Source organism: Rhyacophila brunnea, unplaced genomic scaffold, assembly GCF_057557595.1.
Source record: "Rhyacophila brunnea isolate RB1 unplaced genomic scaffold, BYU_Rbru_1.0 scaffold_3, whole genome shotgun sequence".
NCBI classification, from domain to species: Eukaryota; Metazoa; Arthropoda; class Insecta; order Trichoptera; family Rhyacophilidae; genus Rhyacophila; species Rhyacophila brunnea.
The window spans coordinates 54378483-54398892 of NW_028232965.1; the positions used below are offsets into that span (position 1 = coordinate 54378483).

The 20410-nt window shown below is 31.9% G+C and overlaps 1 protein-coding gene across 1 annotated transcript in view; it reads right to left on the reverse strand.

The window, feature by feature from the left end:
- The window catches only part of LOC147068564 (neuropeptide CCHamide-2 receptor-like), a 250218-nt gene that overhangs the window by 145224 nt on the left and 84584 nt on the right, over positions 1 to 20410 (reverse strand). The window lies entirely within an intron of this gene.

Sequence of the window (20410 nt, forward strand, 5' to 3'; positions counted from 1 at the left end):
ACGGATCATCAGTCGACCGTGATTGAATATCATGCAGTTATCCCAAGACAACGGCCGAGTATATGCTCTTTACAGCTATACCTTCGTTTAACGAGTAATAAAAATAAAATAAACGCATACAGACTGATTCAAAAAGTTAAGTGCATACCATGAGCGTGTCCAGTGCAACCGTCGTGGAGACCATAATTATTTCCGAGTCTTCGTGCATACTTCGTTAATTAAAATGCCTGTGTCCGTGTAACCAGCACAGGATCTCTCATATTATTGAGGACGTGAGGGCTTTCACCAGGGGACAGTTTCAGTCAGACCGCAGAGCATCATAAAAGGTGAGTGCCTGGAATCCTAGGTGTAACCGCCACCCCCAGCATCCACATCCACCATCGCAATCATTCCACCAATCAATAACAGTCCACTATGAAAAGCGCAACCATATTTCATTCATCCGAAGGTTCTAATAAATACTAAGTAATACCACTAATACCCATAGAAAAATAACTAAAATTTCTTTATGGTTTATAACTGAGAATAAATTTATAATTATTATGGTCATTTTATTCGTTTAGTTTTGATTTTCTGAATTTTCTACTTGATTTTATGTTAATGTGTAAAATTGCATAATATACTTATATCTACTCCAACAAGACGCATAAAAAATACCACTTGAAACAAATTTAATTTGACAGATAAACGATTCATTAAAAATCGTTTTTCCACCATATTCCGATACTTCTGTTTTCTACAACTTCTTTAAAGTTATCGCAGTTTGTGGAAAAGAAGGAATTTCATTAAATCGCTTGAAAGTCTTGTAAAAGTTTACATTGGTTTAGGTTCAAAACTAATTGGAAAATAAACTTAGAGAACTTTAGGTACTATTCCAGGTTTTTTTTGCAATAATCATAAAGTTACCTTTAAAGAATATGGTTTTATTTTGAACTAAAAAGAGTTTTCATAAAAAAAATAATTTGATAAGGTTAAAAAAATAATGAAATATACGATTTATACTAGTAACGAGTGAGTCGTTTTCTTTTTAAACATTTTAATATAACATGATTCTACATGTTTAAATAACAAACAATCCTCACTATTTTAAGATAAACATGATTCACTTGATATTTCAAAACATATAAACCATATTGAGGGGTGTATTTTATTATTACAACGTTTTTATTAGCTCGTATTCTTGTTTGTCCGGTGGTTGTTTGTCCAGTACAAATCTTGCAATCAATTTTTAACTAACTTCCCGACTAGCTAGACATTTGAAGATTTTATTATATGTCAATGCATTCTTTTAATACTTTTAGCCATCTTTAAGCAGAATTGAATTCATTTTCAGTTAATTCTGTTTTGTATGGAAAGTTATTTCAGAAAAATCCGTAAAAAGTAAAATACTATTATTGGTTGTTAAGGGGGTGGTTCTAACAACTAAATTATTAATATATACGTGCGTTACTATAGAAATCAAAATGAAATGTCAAAATGACATTTCAGTATTCTATATTTGTTTGTTTGTTTGTTTTTTACTTACTTCATATCAAGTACAAGTTTGAACATTTATTGAGCATAATAATTCAACAGAAAATTTAAAAACGTTGAATAAAAAAAGTTCTTTTTATCTTGTAATTATTTAAAGTGAATTTATTCCACTACTTGACGAAAATGAGTTGTGAATGCCAGAATTTAAAGGATAATTTTTTTTATTAATTATTTTTTGTATATTATACGAATCTAATAGCATTTAATCCAGCAGAAAAAATATCTTTAAAATCGGTGTTAGTTACAAAAGAAACTTATTCCAAAACAAAAAACATAATATCTGTACCTCAGAGGCAGACGGATGCAAATCCAAATACCCAATTGTTCAGGAGAGCCAAAAAACAATTTTTATTTTAAACAAATACTCATAGCTTCTAAGAAAATATACATAGAATGATCATTATTTTTTTTATTCTAATTCAATTAAAGTACTTCTGGAATATGTAAGAAAGCAATAAATATAATACAATTTTATATCTAAAAAAAATAAAATAAAAACGTAGTGTGGATTTGCATCCTTCTGCCTCTAAAGATATTTTGTTAATGTAGATTTGCATCTTATTTACCTAGCCAAAATAAAACAATTTTTAAGTTAAAATAATTTATAGGTATAAATATAACAAAGCAAAACACATTTTTTTTTTAAATTTTTATTATGTCATCATCATCATCACCAGCCTGAATCTATTCAATGCTGGATGAAGTCCTCGCTAATATCCAAGCTGATTCCACTTCTCTCGTTCCTGTGCGTTGCGTTGCCAAGTTTTTCCGCAGAACTTTATCATTTCATCAATCCAGCGGCCTCTAGGTCTATCTTGCGGATGTTTTTTACCTCTTGGATATACCACTGGATGACTAAATTTGTCCAACGATTGTCCTTTCTTCGAGCCATGTTCTAGCCCATTTCCATTTGAGGTTTTTAGCAAACTTTATCACATCATTAATCCTTGTCTGTTCCCTTATCCACTCATTCCTTTTTTTGTCTTTTTGCGTTATGCCCAGCATGCACCTTTCCATACCACGTTGTGCTACTCTAAGTTTCTGGATCTCTCTTTTACTTAGGCTCAATGTTTCACACGCATGTGATTACGGGAAGTACACACTGGTTGAACACTTTGCACTTTAAGCATTTTTGAAGAAATTATTCAGGCGGCCAAAAGCACTCCAGCCTAGCTTTACTCTGCGAACAATTTCATCAAATATACATCCATCTATAGACACTTATTGTGCCAGATAGATGTAGTTTTTCACCTGTTCGAGCTGAATGCCATTGATGAGGATCTCTTTTTGGCCCGCAAAGCAGTTTAACATGACTTTATTCTTTGATACATTTATTTTCAAGCCTACTTTGTTGCTTACTCCAGCGAGTTACTGCATTCTGCTTTGGAGGCCTTCTGAGTCTTGCAAACTACTATTTATTGTTATCGGCAAAGCGTGGATGACTCACGTATTCTCCATTTATGGGGACCCGTGTCATTCCAGTCAAGTTGTCTAAATAAGTCTTCAAATATAGCTGTAAATAGTTTAGGTGATATTGTATCACCTTGTCGGACTCCTTTGCTGATAGAAAATGCGCGATGGTTTATGGAGTTGTTGTTGCGCTACTGTATATAATATTGAAAATATTTATATAGCGCCCGGGGATTCCTCGATTTCTGAGTGCATCGAGTATTGAAAATTTCTTAATGGAATCGAACGCTTTCTCATACTCTATAAAACCCATGGATAGCGGCAGATTGTATTCCTGTTACCGCTCTGATTTCTCTGATGACTTGGATAATATGGTCCATAGTGCTGTATCCTCCTCTAAAGCTCGTTCTCCTGGCTGGTTCTCGTCTAGTACATATTGCAGACGGTTTGAGAGAATTTTATCTTAGTGTATTATTGGATTTGCATCCTTCTGCCTCTAAGGTAGGTATGGCACTTGCATCTTTATTCTATGCATATCTTGGACTAGGACTTTCATCTCTCTGCCACTAATAGATAAAACCTTTAGCATGACGATTCTTAAAAAAACTCATTTTCCCCAAAAACGGAGTTGCATCCGTCTGCCTCTGAGGTACAGATATTATTATGTAACATCAACAACGTTTTATTGTTTATGTCACCGCCAAAAAATTGTTGAAGTGGAATAAGCTCACTTTCAAAATACACGCCTCAATGTCGTAGGTAATATAGTTAAGTTTCTGCATAAATGCGTAGCAAACCAATGCAAATAGCCGAGAGAAATGGAATCAGCTTGGAAAAGCAATAAACATTTTTTTTATTCAACAAATAAAATATTAGTTAATTTCTTCGTAATTAGATAGATCGCACATAGCTTAGTTGGTAGAGCACATTGGCGCGAAACCGGTGAACGCAGATTCAAGTCTGGCTTGGCATCGTATTTTTTATTTGTTTTCTACAATGACATTATTAATGGACAACGCACTCAATACAGCCAGCAAGTAAATTCGCACATAGTGACATTCGCACATGCATAGGTAGACTTCAAGCAATTTCCATTATACGATATCACGTATCGGGAATTTAAAGCAATATCACCTTTATTGTAATGGCGTTAGAACAGTGTTGATAGTGTCAATATTCATTTGAGCGAAGCCGTTCGAACCAAACCATTCGGCAGACCCGACAAAAAGCATCGGGAATTTATAGCAATATCACCTTTATTGTAATGGCGATAGAACAGATTATGTCATTCGGCAGACCCGACAAAAAAGTAAGTGTAATTTTTTTCCAGATGCTTCGTCCATATTAATGTCATTGTTTTTCTACTAGTTGTAATATATTTCTCTGATGTGCTTTCAAATTATATAATATACACACAAAAATATTAAATTACTTATTCCTAATATAAATACATAATTTTGAATATTCTCAGAAATATAGGTACGTATTAACATTGAATAAAGGTTGAAACCGAATAGGATTCCAACTCATAACTTTACTGTCATTGCCAATTTGACAAAATTTTAAATACCTCTGAAACCGCAGTTATTGGAATTAAATCACAGTAATTATTAATGATGGTCAATTCGACAGTTCAAGCGAGAAGACAGTGATAGATACTTGTTCGAATCTCACTCAGTACAGTTTTTTTTATTCAAGGATTAGTATGAATGGTTTTTAAAACGCGATTCATTATTTTTTATCGCATCATTTTTTCGATTTATTCACATTTGCAAGAGCTTTTGATGGAACATCACAACTGTATGAACGGTGACAAATATGAGACAGTCAGAAACATAGCATTTTAAAACACATCTTGTTTGTAGGTAGATACATAATAATATAAGTATAGTAAATGTATTTACCTATACAAAGTGAAACTGGTTATATTTTGTCCATTTAATGTTCTGTTTATTGTTCTATCAGTAACAATAATAATATATCCATTGGCATGTTTTCTTTTTAAAGTAAATGGGTAACGTTTTTAGTCATCTTACACGATGTAAGAATTAATACGCCCGTCGCCATCACGAAACAAATTGACGTGTTTCCAGCTCGACGTTCTCTCTCCGAATGGCAGCGAGTCCAAAATTTCGTCGCACCTATAGTTGAAAATTATTTTCCGTTTCACTGATGTATCACCTTAACCTAAATTAGAGAGAAAAATTTTAGACTTGATGAATTACATATTATTATATAGTAGGTAGCTTGATTTCCATTATTATTTTTTCTATTATATTCTATTTGTAAATAGTGACACATCATCTAGTATCACTACTGAAAAATGTGGTAAAATCTATTGCATGCATTTTAAGGCTTTTGTCGCTTTTCTTAGTACGATGCATTTGAGCACGTTTTGAAATATCACAAGCAGATGTTACTTGACAGGCTTCGCTGACAAAGAAAGCTTTCTTTCGTAATGGTTTTTCTGACTTACATAACATAAAACGTAGCGAATTTTACGTAACGTAAAAAAATACGCATCGATTGTAAAATAATATCTTGCATAATACTATTAAATCGTAACAAACAAACCAACTCATTAAGTGTGGAATCGAAACGATTGTATTTTCTCTAGGTACCTATATAGTGGTAGCGAGTCATGGTACTTTACGAAGGCTCAGTACAACCATGTACTGCGATTGGAAAATAGATGTTTGCGGTGCATACAGGTTTTGCGAGGAGTAAGGAGGAGATAAGACAGCGGACCAAGCAGCCTCTCATCACGCTGAGAGTAAAGAGGCGGCATTGGACATGGCATGGCCAAGTTCTGTGACACTTGTATGCATATTGTACAACACACTAATAAATTCAGTTGTCATGTATGGCTCGGAGATCTGGTGCATGTTTAAAAGCATGGAAAGAGTTTTGGGCTCATTTGAGCGGAGCGTACTGCGTGGTATTTTCGGACCCATCAATGACACACAGTTGGGGTGGAGACGAAGATACAATTACGAGCTGTACGCTTTATACGGAAACCCAAGCATCGTACGGTCCATCAAATCGGGCCGCCTTAGATGGCTGGCCAATGTAAGAATCGAAGAGCCACGCATGATAAATAAACTGACATTTTGGAAGCCGGAAGGCAACTGAAGACCTTGTCGACCTAGCATAAGATGGAAACATAGTGTCGAGTTAGATTATTTAAAGACCTTAAGCATCTTAAACTTTTGGAAAGCGGTTTTGGATGGAAGCGGATACTGGATGAGGCCAAGACCCACACAGGGTTGTAGTTAGGTTGAAGATCGGTTTTTTCTTGAATAAGTTTATAGGTACTAATAACTGATTTTAATGTAGTAAAAATAATAAATATTTACGAGATAGACAACTGTCCACAACAACAGTAGATTAATAATTAATTATAGTACATAGGTGGTAAAAAATACACAATCTTTCTTTTCCCTAATTGAATGTGTGAAGTAAAAAGAATATTCGCTGAAAAGATTGTCCTCTGGTCAAATTCTATTCAGACGGCTTATTCGGGGGATTGCTTCGACACTTGTGACAAGGCTATGTCTGAAAGCTTTTTCGATATGTAAGCGGTAAGCACTACTCCAACCCTCACAGTTTGGCATGGCATACAACAGTAAGCAGTAAGCAATGAGCATGTTATTGCATACTTGTAGAAAAAAATATTAGTATGGTTCGACAGTAGGTATTGCGAAAACTAAAAAAATATATAAGCGGAACCGCTATTGTGGAAATAAAATACAAAACATAAATATTTCAACAAAATTGCGGCGAAGTTATGAACTTGTTTGGGTTTTTTTTTTAATAATCTATTCAAAGTTTCATCTGTAAGATTTCTTTCCAAGCCAAGGATACAAGGCTGATCTTAACAATTTTTCTCATATTGCATACTAGGTACTCGTCGTTTGGCATTATGTATATAATAATATCTGTACCTCAGAGGCAGACGGATGCAAATCCAAATACACAATTGTTCAGGAGAGCCAAAATACAATTTTTATTTTAAACGAATACTCATAACTTCTAAGAAAATATACATAGAATGAGCATTATTTTTTTATTCTAATTCAATTAAAGTACTTCTGGAATATGTAAGAAAGGAATAAATATAATACAATTTTATATCTAAAAAAAATAAAATAAAAAACGTAGTGTGGATTTGCATCCTTCTGCCTCTAAAGATATTTTGTTAATGTGGATTTGCATCTTATTTACCTAGCCAAAATAAAACAATTTATAAGTTAAAAAAATACATAGGTATAAATATAACAAAGCAAAACACATTTTTTTAAAAAAAAAAAAATATTATGTCATCATCATCATCACCAGCCTGAATCTATTTACTGCTGGATGAAGGCCTCGCTAATCTCCAAGCTGATTCCACTTCTCTCGTTTCTGTGCGTTGCGTTGCCAAGTTTTTCCGCAGAACTTTATCATTTTATCGATCCAGCGGCCTCTAGGTCTACCTTGCGGATGTTTTTTACCTCTTGGATATACCACTGGATGATTAAATTTGTCCAACGATTATCCTTTCTTCGAGCCATGTTCCAGCCCATTTCCATTTGAGGTTTTTAGCAAACTCTATCACATCATTAATCCTTGTCTGTTCCCCTATCCACTCATTCTTTTTTTGTCCTTTTGCGTTATGCCCAGCATGCACCTTTTCATACCACGTTGTGCTACTCTAAGTTTCTGGATCTCTCTTTTACTTAGGCTCAATGTTTCATACGCATGTGGTTACGGGAAGTACACACTGGTTGAACACTTTGCACTTTAGGCATTTTCGAAGAAATTATTCAGGCGGCCAAAAGCACTTCAGCCTAGCTTTACTCTGCGAACAATTTCATCAAATATACATCCATCTATAGACACTTATTGTGCCAGATAGATGTAGTTTTTCACCTGTTCGAGCTGAATGCCATTGATGAGGATCTCTTCTTGGCCCACAAAGCAGTTTAACATGACTTTATTCTTTGATACATTTATTTTCAAGCCTACTTTGTTGCTTACTCCAGCGAGTTACTGCATTCTGCTTTGGAGGCCTTCTGAGTCTTGCAAACTACTATTTATTGTTATCGGCAAAGCGTAGATGACTCACGTATTCTCCATTTATGGGGACCCGTATCATTCCAGTCAAGTTGTCTAAATAAGTCGTCAAATGTAGCTGTAAATAGTTTAGGTGAGATTGTATCACCTTGTCGGACGACTTTGCTGATAGGAAATGCGCGATGGTTTATGGACTTGTTGTTGCGCTACTGTATATATTATTGAACATATTTATGTAGCGCCCGGGGATTCCTCGATTTCTGAGTGCATCGAGTATTGAAAATTTCTTTATGGAATCGAACGCTTTCTCATAGTCTATAAAACCCATGGATAGCGGCAGATTGTATTCCTGTTACCGCTCTAATTTCTCTGATGACTTGGATAATATGATCCATAGTGCTGTATCCTCCTCTAAAGCTCGTTCTCCTGGCTGGTTCTCGTCTAGTACATATTGCAGACGGTTTGAGAGAATTTTATCTTAGTGTATTATTGGATTTGCATCCTTCTGCCTCTAAGGTAGGTATGGCACTTGCATCTTTATTCTATGAATATCTTGGACTAGGACTTTCATCTCTCTGCCACTAATAGATAAAGCCTTTAGCATGACAATTCTTAAAAAAACTCATTTTCCCCAAAAACGGAGTTGCATCCGTCTGCCTCTGAGGTACAGAATACTTACGTATATTTTTGACGTGTAAAAATATATTTATTATAAGGGTAAGAACTTCGTAAATATAATACTGTTGCCATTTAATCATGGTATCAAAAAATGTTGTTTTAATTTAATACTCATTGAAACCTTATATGTAAAAACTTACATACTTTTTAACATATTTTTTTTCTCTGATGGCTCATGTCCAGTATTATTATTATTTGGTCAATATAGTGTTATCGGCAATGTTCCCTGTAATGTACCAAAATGTGTCCGCACACATGTTTTCATCACCCGCACAGTCCTCACACAGCTGGTTCTGAGTATATTATACTACATAAAAAAGTAGGTACAATAGAAATGCAACAAAATTCGGAGAAAGAATTTCTTTACCTGTCTACTTAGTTGAAAAATTAATAAGAAAAAATATATTTGTTGCATCACCCCTTCATATAGGTGAATAGAAACACATTTTTTATAAATGTTTATTTTTCATAAAAGTGTTTATATTGAACAAAAACAGCCTAACATACAAATCTAATATATAAAAAATAATGTTTGTTTGTTTGTTCGTATTTTATGCGCTGCCATACCGTTCATCCGGTTGCGATAAAACTTTGTCAACTTATTGCTTGCACTTTCGCAAAGAGTATAGGCTATATCTTATATATAAAAATGAATGTCTGCCTGTCTGTCTGTCCCGTATGCGTTCCTATACCAATTATCCGATTGCGATGAAATTTTGGTAAGTGGCTGTATGCACACCCGCGAAGGTTTCTGAATTAGAAAAATCATCTTCTTCTTCTTCACCCTATTTTCTTTTATTCGTATGGTTCCTATACCATTCATCCGATTGCGATGAAACCTTCATCAGTTGTTGTTTTCACGCCCGCAAAGGTTTCTGAATTGATACAACTATTTTTTTCTTCTTTTTCTTCTATTCTATCTTCTTCTATTCGTATGCGTTTTTATACTATTCATCCGATTGCGATGAAATTTTGACCAGTTGTTTGCGCACGCTCATATTAGTTTTTTTTTCATATTGCCATTGTATTGTATTACACAGATATTTTAATATTTTAATAATTAAAATAATTACTTCTTATTATTTTTTAAATATCTAAGATACATATAACCACGAAGCGACCTTGTGCGAAGCCGGGTACTTCAGCTAGTATATGATAGATTAAATATAGATAAATACAAAAAAACCTTTTGCAAGTTTAGTATTTAATATATTTTATCAATGAATACTTTTTTCTTTATTTCCTATTTTTTTATGTCCTTCAAAAATTATCGTTGTTATTGTTATTATTATATAAAATCACTTAAATTATGAAATACCTTAAAAATATAAGTTTTAATGAAAGCTTGTATGTGTCTGTTTGTGGGGGATGTAAATTTACCGCACCAGGTGACACCAACCTTAGTTACGCCACTGCTCAGATGCGTTGATGATCCGTACACACAATTGAAAAAAAAGAGGGAACGTTTGTTATAGGCCGATTTTGAGAGTTTTTTTTTTTTGTAAATCGTGGACACTCAAAAAAACATTTCTTCTCATACTTTTCCAGCGCATCTATTCTATACACAAGGCAGCTATCGAGGGTAGTTTGTCATATTTATGTATTGAGGCGGTTAATTATTGAAATAAGTTAACTGTCTGGACTTTCTGAATGATCACTGCCGCCTTCGAACTATACGGACGTGTTTTCAATCGCTCCTACATTTCACATCTACCGCATACTTTCAACTTTGACCTAGCTTTTCTTATGTTTTTTTTTCATAATCACCCGCGGCTGTCTCTGTACTGCGATTTGTGAAATCTATCCATGTTTTCCCCTGTAATTTTCCGAAGAATTGTGACTTTTTTGACTGTACCTAACCATCAAACTGTAATGGTTTCCACCTAACTTTTAAATGTTTTAAACTTGTCTCACGCAACTGACATTTTACCACTATGCCCTCAATAATTGCAACGTTTCTATGTATCACCAGTGCTCGAAATGGAAAATTTTACGAACCGGAGCGCTTGATAATTTTACGAAATTATTAACACTGCTACTTATCTAATTCTGTACATACCTATTTGTATTTAAAAAAACGTTTTTGTTAGATTTTTTATAATATGACATATCTCGCAAAGACCGTCAAATTAATATTTACACGAGACGGAGCGATAATTTTGGGGATCGTATGAACCGGAACGACGCTCCGGTCCGTTCCGGTCCATTTCAAGCTCTATGTATCACACGTTAAAATTTAAATGTGTTGGTGAACTGATATGAGTGGTCCAGGATAGGAAGATATCGTCACTGTTCTGGCAGAAGACACTAATTCAAAAAAATGACATATTGAGTTAGTTATACCAAAATGTACCTTATTTCAAACATAACCGTCTGGAAACTTTCTTAATAAATAAACAGTCTTTATTTTAAAGTCATCTTTTTTTACGATTACTTAATAAACTCACATGATAGACCATTTCAAACATTTTAACAACTTCAAAGTCAAATTACTCAAAATTAGTATTCTCCAGTTAGTGTGTTTTGCCAGAACAGAGACGATATAGGTACTGCAACTAGATCGCCAATCTTTGATTAAAGACAGAAATAGTAAAAGAAGAAGATTGTATGAAAACTCATTGTATGTGAAAATTAATTATATTTATTAAAACATCAAATTTAAAAAAAAAAATCTCTCAAATGTGGATTGGTCCAATACTATAAGACATCATCTTGAAGTTAAATAAAATATGTATTTTTAAATAATGTAATATATTAATATTATAACTACATGGGTATTTTACATTATAATATTGTATGTGTCATTTTTTCCATGAAAAATATCTACCCATCTTAAGTCTATATGATACTATTATATAATAATAATAATATAACAAGTAAAAACCTTGTTTGAAAGAGTGACAGATAACGACTATGTGATAAAGAATTTGCTTAGTCACCAAGGCAGAGAGTATTACAAATTGGATGTCACTACGCTGGCAATATTATTTGACGGTTACACTCTAGGTGTCGTTTTGACAACTACATTTTTCCACAAATCACGCAAAATAATGAGAAGTTCATTGAAATATTAACAACTTACGTGTGAAAATTTTCAAATTGACACATACATGCCTAGGTAATTATTTAAAATTATATCTTTTAGTTCTAGGTATGATTTTTACTTGATTCATTTTGTTATATTTATTGTGTTCGGCAGCGGTAATTCTTACCACCGGGCTACGATTATTCACCTGGTGTAATGAAAGGTGATTATCAATAATAAGACTCAGTAGGTGTAACTTAGTTATTTTATTTGACTTTAAATTATTCGGTAACTACCTGTATTTATACTTATGCAAAATAGCAAGTATTTTAATAAAACAGCAAGTATTTATTACAATAGTGGCAATTATTTAATTTCAACAGCAAGTATAAAATGAGTATTTGTAAGTATTGAAATAATCACTATGGAAGTAGGTATTTAAATAAGTATAGGGAATTATTTAAATAATTAATGGTAATTACGTGAATATAAATATCATTTTGCCAGAATAAAATCTAATTTGGACAAACTTATTTATTACAGAAATAATTTATTTAGCAATTTTCGTGAGTGAGTTTTAACACCACACGTTTGAGGTTATTCACCTTTTATGTGTGAAATGTTCTTCTAGCTCTTTTTTCTCCACCTTTGCAACCTATTAGTTGGTCTTCTTTTAATAAATTGTTCATCATGGTTTGTACCGAATATTCATGAATGTTGTGTGCGAGCATTGACTAATTAATATACGCGAGATGGTAACCCGAAAATTCTGTGCGCTCCTCCCCGTGCGTGAATGTTTTTTTTTACTTTATTACTATCAAAATAATAATAAATATATTTTATCTATTGTTCCATGTCATTTAAATAATGATTATTTATTTTCACAACTGATTTTTTAATATTATTACTACTTGCTAAACCTAAAATTGACAGGCTTTTACTGATACTTTGAAATAAATACTTAACATGTAATTAAAATCCTGACCATTGATAATAAAAACTTACCTATTGATACTTATTGCTTAAAAATGCACGCCGCTTAATTTGTCGAGGGTCGGGGTATCATAGTAATAAAGCTCAAAGAACTTTAAGGAGTGTAGGGTCCGTAGTAAAACCTCTCGAAGAATAGAACTAAGTTTAGTTGAATAAAATTAAACGAGTTGAATAGTTTTACAATGGCTTGCAATGGTATAAATATTAAATATTTAGTTAGTAATGTTGGCACACATTATAAGGGTTTTATATGTGTATAGTAATACTGTTAGATAGGGCGGGTAATTTGGGCATGATCAATGATATACTTAACATTGAACAAATAATATTACCTTTTCAATAGTTGATAACATACCAATCGAATATTCTTAACAATACATAATTATAACTATCACCTTGGGGTGACAATGCAAGGCATCATTAGTGTATTATAAAGGAAATTAAACAAAATTAATTTTACTGTAGATGGAGAGACACCATATAAGAGGATTTGTACGCATTACCATATATTATCTATTCTAATCAATCAATCATTTAAATCTCTGATTGACATTATTCAATATCATGGTGAAATATAACATTATTTTGAGCTAACTAAGTAATGGCTTCATGACATATTACGTAAAATATAATTGGAATAAATGTCACTCGAAATAATTAGTTGCGAATGACAAATTTATAATTGATAGGATGTTGTATGTGAAATGAAATGCATGTTAATAAAATCATCAAATTGAGTGTAATGCATAATATGCCATTATACATCATAATTTCAATACGAATAATTACGGTCTAGTTTAAATTATATTTTGTTCACTTCACAATATACGTCATAAAATATATCTAATAATGACGTATGGAAATAACATAATTTTGAAAAAACCTCAGAAACACCAGTCAGGAGGCAATCTCAAAAATGAAATAGAGTGCCTTCTGATTGGCATAATTTTTTAAAAGCCTCAGTTAAAATTTAGTTATAAGAAATAATTCGCATGACAGACTGATCGATAGCTTAGAGGCAAAAGCACTCACACGGAAAATGAAAGACTTGAGTTCGAGTTCCACTTGGTACAACTTGGTTTAATTTTTTTTCTAATATGTATGTTCTATAACGAGGATGGCAAATAGGATTTGATATTCGTGCCAAAAGAAGACTATTTTTTTTAATTCGTGGCGCGTGCCATTCTCTTTTAGGTGTACACATCTCTCTTCTCTTCTCTTTCTCGGCACTACATCCCGGGCGGGATTTGGCCTCCTCTACAATTGTCCTCCACGTGCTCCTTTCCCTGGCTGCTCCTCTCCAGTCTCCAGCCCTCCCCATCTTTCTCCAGTCCTCCTCGATACAGTCAGCCCACCTCTTCTTTGGTCTACCCAGACCATTTTCACTGTGGGATCCACTTGGTCATGATTTTTGGCGTCCTGTGCTCAGGCATTCTCTCAACGTGTCCCGTCCACCAGTCTTTGGGATTGACAGAATTGTACAGAGGTGTACACACGATAGTTTAAATCTAAATCAAATTTATTGAATATATAAAAACAATTAGGTAAGTTATTTAATAACACACTAATTTTTGTTTGAGCTTTTAAGTTTCGTGTTATTCGTGAGACTTTTTATATCAGGCTGATATGTCATTGATTGCAAATGAATACTTGCTGCTTAATCTTCCTTTGTCAGCCTACTTCTAGTCTTTGAATGTACCTACGTCATTCAATAATATATAAAAAAATCTTTTTGGCGTGCCGTCGAAAACTTTTAGCCTGCCATGTATTTGCCATCGCTGTTCTATATTATATAATCTATCATTCCTAAAATCTTGTGTATTGTAAATATTGAGTTAAAAAAATGTCATATGGTCTTCTCAAACTACTAAATATAAATTTGTATTGATACCTTGCGAGTTTCTTTGATGTCGACGGCGTCTTTAACATACACTAATTGTAATATTACATCCCAAAAGCATGAATCTCCCAAAATTATATTTTATTTATGGTCCAACTATCAACACCATAAAGAAAGATCAACAAGATCAGAACTTTCCCCATGCAAACTTTGGTCGATTTTGATATGGTCCTACTTTCCCATATTTTGGGAAATATAGGTACCTATTCTGCTATTAATCTCCTTTCCGTAGTCTCCGGTATTTTTTATGCAAAAGCCATGTGAACCCTAACAATTTATTAAGTTTATATAAAACAGTGATGATCAGTGGGTATGTTTAATATATCTCAAATAATATTATAATATTAAAACTAAAAGGTTTTTTTCAACGAATAATTCACAACAATTAAGAATGCAACATTATTTTATTAAACATATTATGCTATGTTCACTGAACGTTGATAAAAAAAATAGTTTATTAAATTATTAGTAAGTGCAAGTACGTTTATAACAAAAATTTGGAATGATCCTGACATTGGTTGGTAATTAATGTACCTAATTCAATGCTTTGATTTAAAACAAAGTTAAATTACCAATAAGTTACGCAATTTTGAAAGCGCTTCAGAATGTATTGTAAAACCATTAGTTAACTTCTTCGCAATTAGATAAGATACGTATAGCCAGGTGGACAAGAAGAGTACATAGCTGGGAATCCTGCTGGGGGTCGTTTTTTATCTTCAAAAATATATTTTCTAGTGGTTATAATAATATATTTCTCTGAAGTGTTCTGAAATTGTGTATACAAGGATGTTAGATTATTAATATTTATTCTCATAATATTAAAGAATAATGGTTGAAAGGATGAATGTTATCACGAAAAGGATTTTATTGAATAGACAGCTGGTTGGAATGTAGGTGAACTAATAGTTGTTAATACTCGAGTGAAAGAAAAAAAATGAATCTTTCGTTAATCGGGTCATGAAAGAGAACACAATCATGACAAAACCTTACTTGCATTAGTTTGACGGAATATTAGTAGATGATATTTTCGTTTCAATTGGTGAATACATTTTAAAAGGTTAAGTTTATTGAGTAAAACTGTGGTGTTCATGAAATCAAGCGTATTAAAAGTTGTAACGGACTACAAATTAATTTGTTTGAAATCAATTCAAAGTTCCGAAACACATTAAAATTCATAAAATACTTAGATTTCTGTCAGTCATATATTTTTTTATACGTTTTTGCTTAAACATAATATTATTATGCTCACCTCAAACAAAAAATCTTTTAGAAGATCGTAATAACAGTATTAAAAATCAACAGAGTTACGTTTAGATAAAAAAAAATAGTGGTTTATACAAAAATTACTTTTTTTAATTATTGTTACGCCAGGTATCTCCTATATGGTAAAATACCTCCAACAACCTCCTTGCTGCATCTACTGTAGGTACTCAAGATTAAAGCTACGTTATCTATTCATTTCCATGTTAGTCGGCTGCCTTATATTATTATACTCACCAGCTTTTCACCACTCATCCGCTTAATGAGCCTAAATTTTGTTCACGTTGTCACTATCTAGATTCTAGAGTCTAGGGGACAGAAAATATTATTATGTATTTCCTCACTTTACTATTATTAAAACCTCGTAAGTCTGTTTGAGAAAAATGTTGGGGGGAAGGAAAAATCGTAATAAAAACAATATTTTAAACACCTTTCTAATCGATAAATCTGCTAACACTGGTTGTGAAATACTAGGTTTTAATTCCATGTTTGAAACCACAAGACTTACGAGTTATTAAAATTTGTCGATAGATAGATACTAATCTAGAGAACCGAGGTTTCGATATGTTTTAAAATGTTTTTTGTTTAAATTTTGTCAAACAAACTTCATTTTTCATTAATATCGGACTTACGAGGTCTTAATAGTAAGTGACGATTTGTCTATTATTTAAAAAAAATCTACCAAAAAAGGTTGAAGCAGACCTGACAGATATATGAATAGGTCAGGTGAGACGCCGCAAGTGTGTGTATATATAAATCAATGCCCGCATGACGTAGGTCGTAGGAGGTGACTTAACAAATATTACCGGTTTTGGTTGTAATTTATTCACATAACCCTTATCATCCCTCTCCCCATATTTATAAGGGAGAAGATTACGAACATTCATGCACTTAATTCAAATACATTTATTGATAAAAAAACGACAACACGTGTATTTTACCCAGCTAATATATTGTGGGATCTAAACTAGGGATTGCAATACCGGTATTTCAAAACCGGTATTCCAATATTTATCAATACCGAAATACCGGTTATAAAAATCCAGAATACCGGAATTTTCAATATTAAGAAAGCACACTCGTTTACGTTTTTGAAAATGAATTATAAGTTATGTACTGCTAAAATGCAAATATATTGAGTAAATCCAACAGAGGTGAAAAAATAATAAAATAAATTTCATCAAACATATTTTATATAAGTAATTATCGCGATGAATTATCATAATATTATTTATAAATAGAAAAAATCCGTGACAAAAATGTTAATTAATTAATAAATTTTAATTAATAAATTAATAAAATTAATTATTATTGATGACTGTACACGCGCTGAATTTAAGAAGCTTTTCCTGCAGCCGGACTTATTTGCACATGATGAACTTTTGAGGGCTTTAGTTAAAATTATTTGTAAAAAATCACTAGTTCTACAATTATGATGTCAAATGTCAACATAATTAATGTAAGTATGTAGATTTTTGCTATAAAATAATATTTTAAAAAGATTATAATACCTATATTTATTGTCTTTTTTATTTTTTTATTTATTTACTTCTGTTTTTTTAATGTTTAAGAAATACTATTCAATAAGGAATACCGAAAAACCGGTATTGACATTTTCATTCCGTATTACAATCCCTAGTCTAAAAATTTTAAGTTTAAGGATACTTTAAGTTTAAAAAAAAAATAAGTCGCCGTGTATCTCCTGCGTCAATTTTTTGACTAAGAGTTATTAGAGTGACACTATTTTAGTGAATTTAATGAAGAATTGAGTAGATAATAAAAACATTGATATATTACAAAACACCGCTAAGTAAATATTCTTCATTAATTTTAACACAGTAATATCAACAAAACGGTCACTCCAGTAGATGTCTAGAAAACTTTTTGTATGTAGTTTTTCTTTTTCTCACGCTTCAGAGTGTTATGTTATTTATACTAAAACTAAAATAATGTTGCCAGAAATTATCACGCTAACAAAAATAAGGATTCTTTTTTGTTAGTCATATTACATAAAAGTATCCCCATCAAAATATATTTAGCACTATCACGCACTTTACTACTTTTTAGTACTTGTAACAGCTTACTCTCATAAGAAAGTTCACAGAAAAAAACCCGCAAACTTGACCATGCCTAGAGGTAATTTTATTATACAGACTAACAGACGTGAATAGAAGTTGACAACATTATATTGTATACTTGACACACTTGTACGACAACAAATAATATTGTAGAATTCGTGAGATTTTGTAGTTTTCCATGATTTATTAAAATGGTCTTCCTATTCCTTGACATTTTGTGACGTTATTACAACGTTTTTATTAGCTGGTATTCTTGTTTGTCCAGTACAAATCTTGCAATCGATTTTAACTAACTTCCCGACTAGCTAGATATTTGAAACTTTTAGAATATATCAGAACACGATGCCAATGTATTCTTTTAATACTTTTAGCCATATTTAAGCAGAATTGAATTCGTTTTCAGTTAATTCTGTTTTGTATGGAAAATTATTTTAAAGAAATCCGTAAAAAGTAAAAGAATATTATTGGATGCTAGGGGAAGGTCCTAGCAACTAAATTATTAATATATTATATGTGCGTTACTATGGAAATCAAATTGAAATGTTAAAATGACATTTCAGTATTCTATATTTGTTTGTTTGTTTGTTTTTTATTTACTTCATATCAATTACAAGTTTGAGCATATTGAATATAATAATTAACAGAAAATTTAAAAACGTTATATATAAAAAGTTCTTTTTATCTTGTAATTATTTTGAAGTATTTTTTAAATACTTATTATACCATGAATCATCAGGTGATTAAATGACAGTGATATCTTAGTTAATACGGAAACAACAGCTCAAACTCTTGTTTTAAAATTTGTTCTAAAATATTGGCATTTAAATTCTGGTGTCAATTTTATTTTGATAGCCTTGTTTTTTGAGACAAGTGTGACTTTATGGATTTGTTGAGCATCATCGCTGTTTCAAATTGTTATAAAGCCAAATCATCGAAATTTCGACGTAATGGTCATTTAGTTTAAGCTCTTGTGTTAACTTTATTTTATACGCCTTCAAATCCATTTTTTATGAAAAATATATCATGTAGTGCCAAGAAAGTCCAAGTTCTTGAGGACGACGTGTAATTGATTGTTTTGGATTTCATCCACACTTTGAATCACAACATCGATATTTTCAGCAGTACGTGTACATTTTTGACAGGTTGGATTTTTAACATCACAAAAATTACCATTTTACTCCTGAGTTTTCTAATTAAATTACGAATAGTAAGCTCTATAAGTCGACTATTTTGAAAATAAATTTCACGTAATGCCCGAAACGTAGCTCAAATAGATTCATTAATGTTGTAATAAATTTTAACAATTTGTGTACATACGCTGTAAAATTAATCGTATATCTTTTCATGGTGGTTTTCCAAACAATACTGAGCACAAATATCAATTTTGGTGGGAATCAGAAAAAAATGGCTGCAATGATCTATAGTTGGTACTAATCTAACAAACCCTTTTGTATTGAAATAATCCAGTCGTTTTTGTTTAGAATTTAAACAGTAATTAATTCCAGAAAAAGCTATTCGATATTACGAAAAATTCATTTTTTATATACTTACTTAGTTGCTTATTGCGTAATGATGAAAAGGTCGATTAAAAAAAACTATCTCTATAGAATACCATAATTTGTATTCAAATAATTTTTAAAGCTTTCCGTATAAATAGAACTACTCCATGAGGACCGCTATGCACAGGACATGGATATTCGACAAGAGCTACTTATGAAAACATTTTTTCCATTAATTAATATTAAATTAATTAAATGCATGATTCGTAATTCTATTGCTAGATAACTCTAGTATTTTTTACACACACTGATAATTATAAGCAGTGGTTAATTCGGAGATAGTAAAATAAGCCTGAAAAATAATTTTATTATACTCGTAAAACTTACTCGAAAGTTTTCATATCCCTACACGTCATAAAAGTATTAATCATAATACATAATATAAAGTTTAACAAGTAAGACATCACTTAACTAAAATATAATATCTAAGGTAGATAGATGTACGAGATAGTTATTACGAAAGTTTTTTTGAAAAGTGTAAACTCAGATCTAAATATAATTAATGTGTGAGTAAATCAGACACCCCCAGACGAAATATAATATCTAATGGATTGAGTGGAAAAGGTAGGGGGATTATATTAAAAATGTCTGTAGAACACGTTTGGTAAATGACACGAAACATTTGTATTTGATTTAGGAATTGGTATGCACTTCTTGAATTATCATGGCTAGTTGATGGTATAGCTAAAAATCACATACCTACCTAGATAAAGTATCACGACTAGGGATTCCAATCCCGGGATACCGAAATCCCGAACTATTTTCGATACCTATGAATCCCGGGATTGGTAAACATAATCCCAAAACTTTTGGGATTGAGTTTTTTTATCAATTTGTATGGAAAATAAAATAAAAATGAAAATATAACAAAAAAAAAATACTTTTAATAACATACAAATACATTAAAAATAAACTGAGT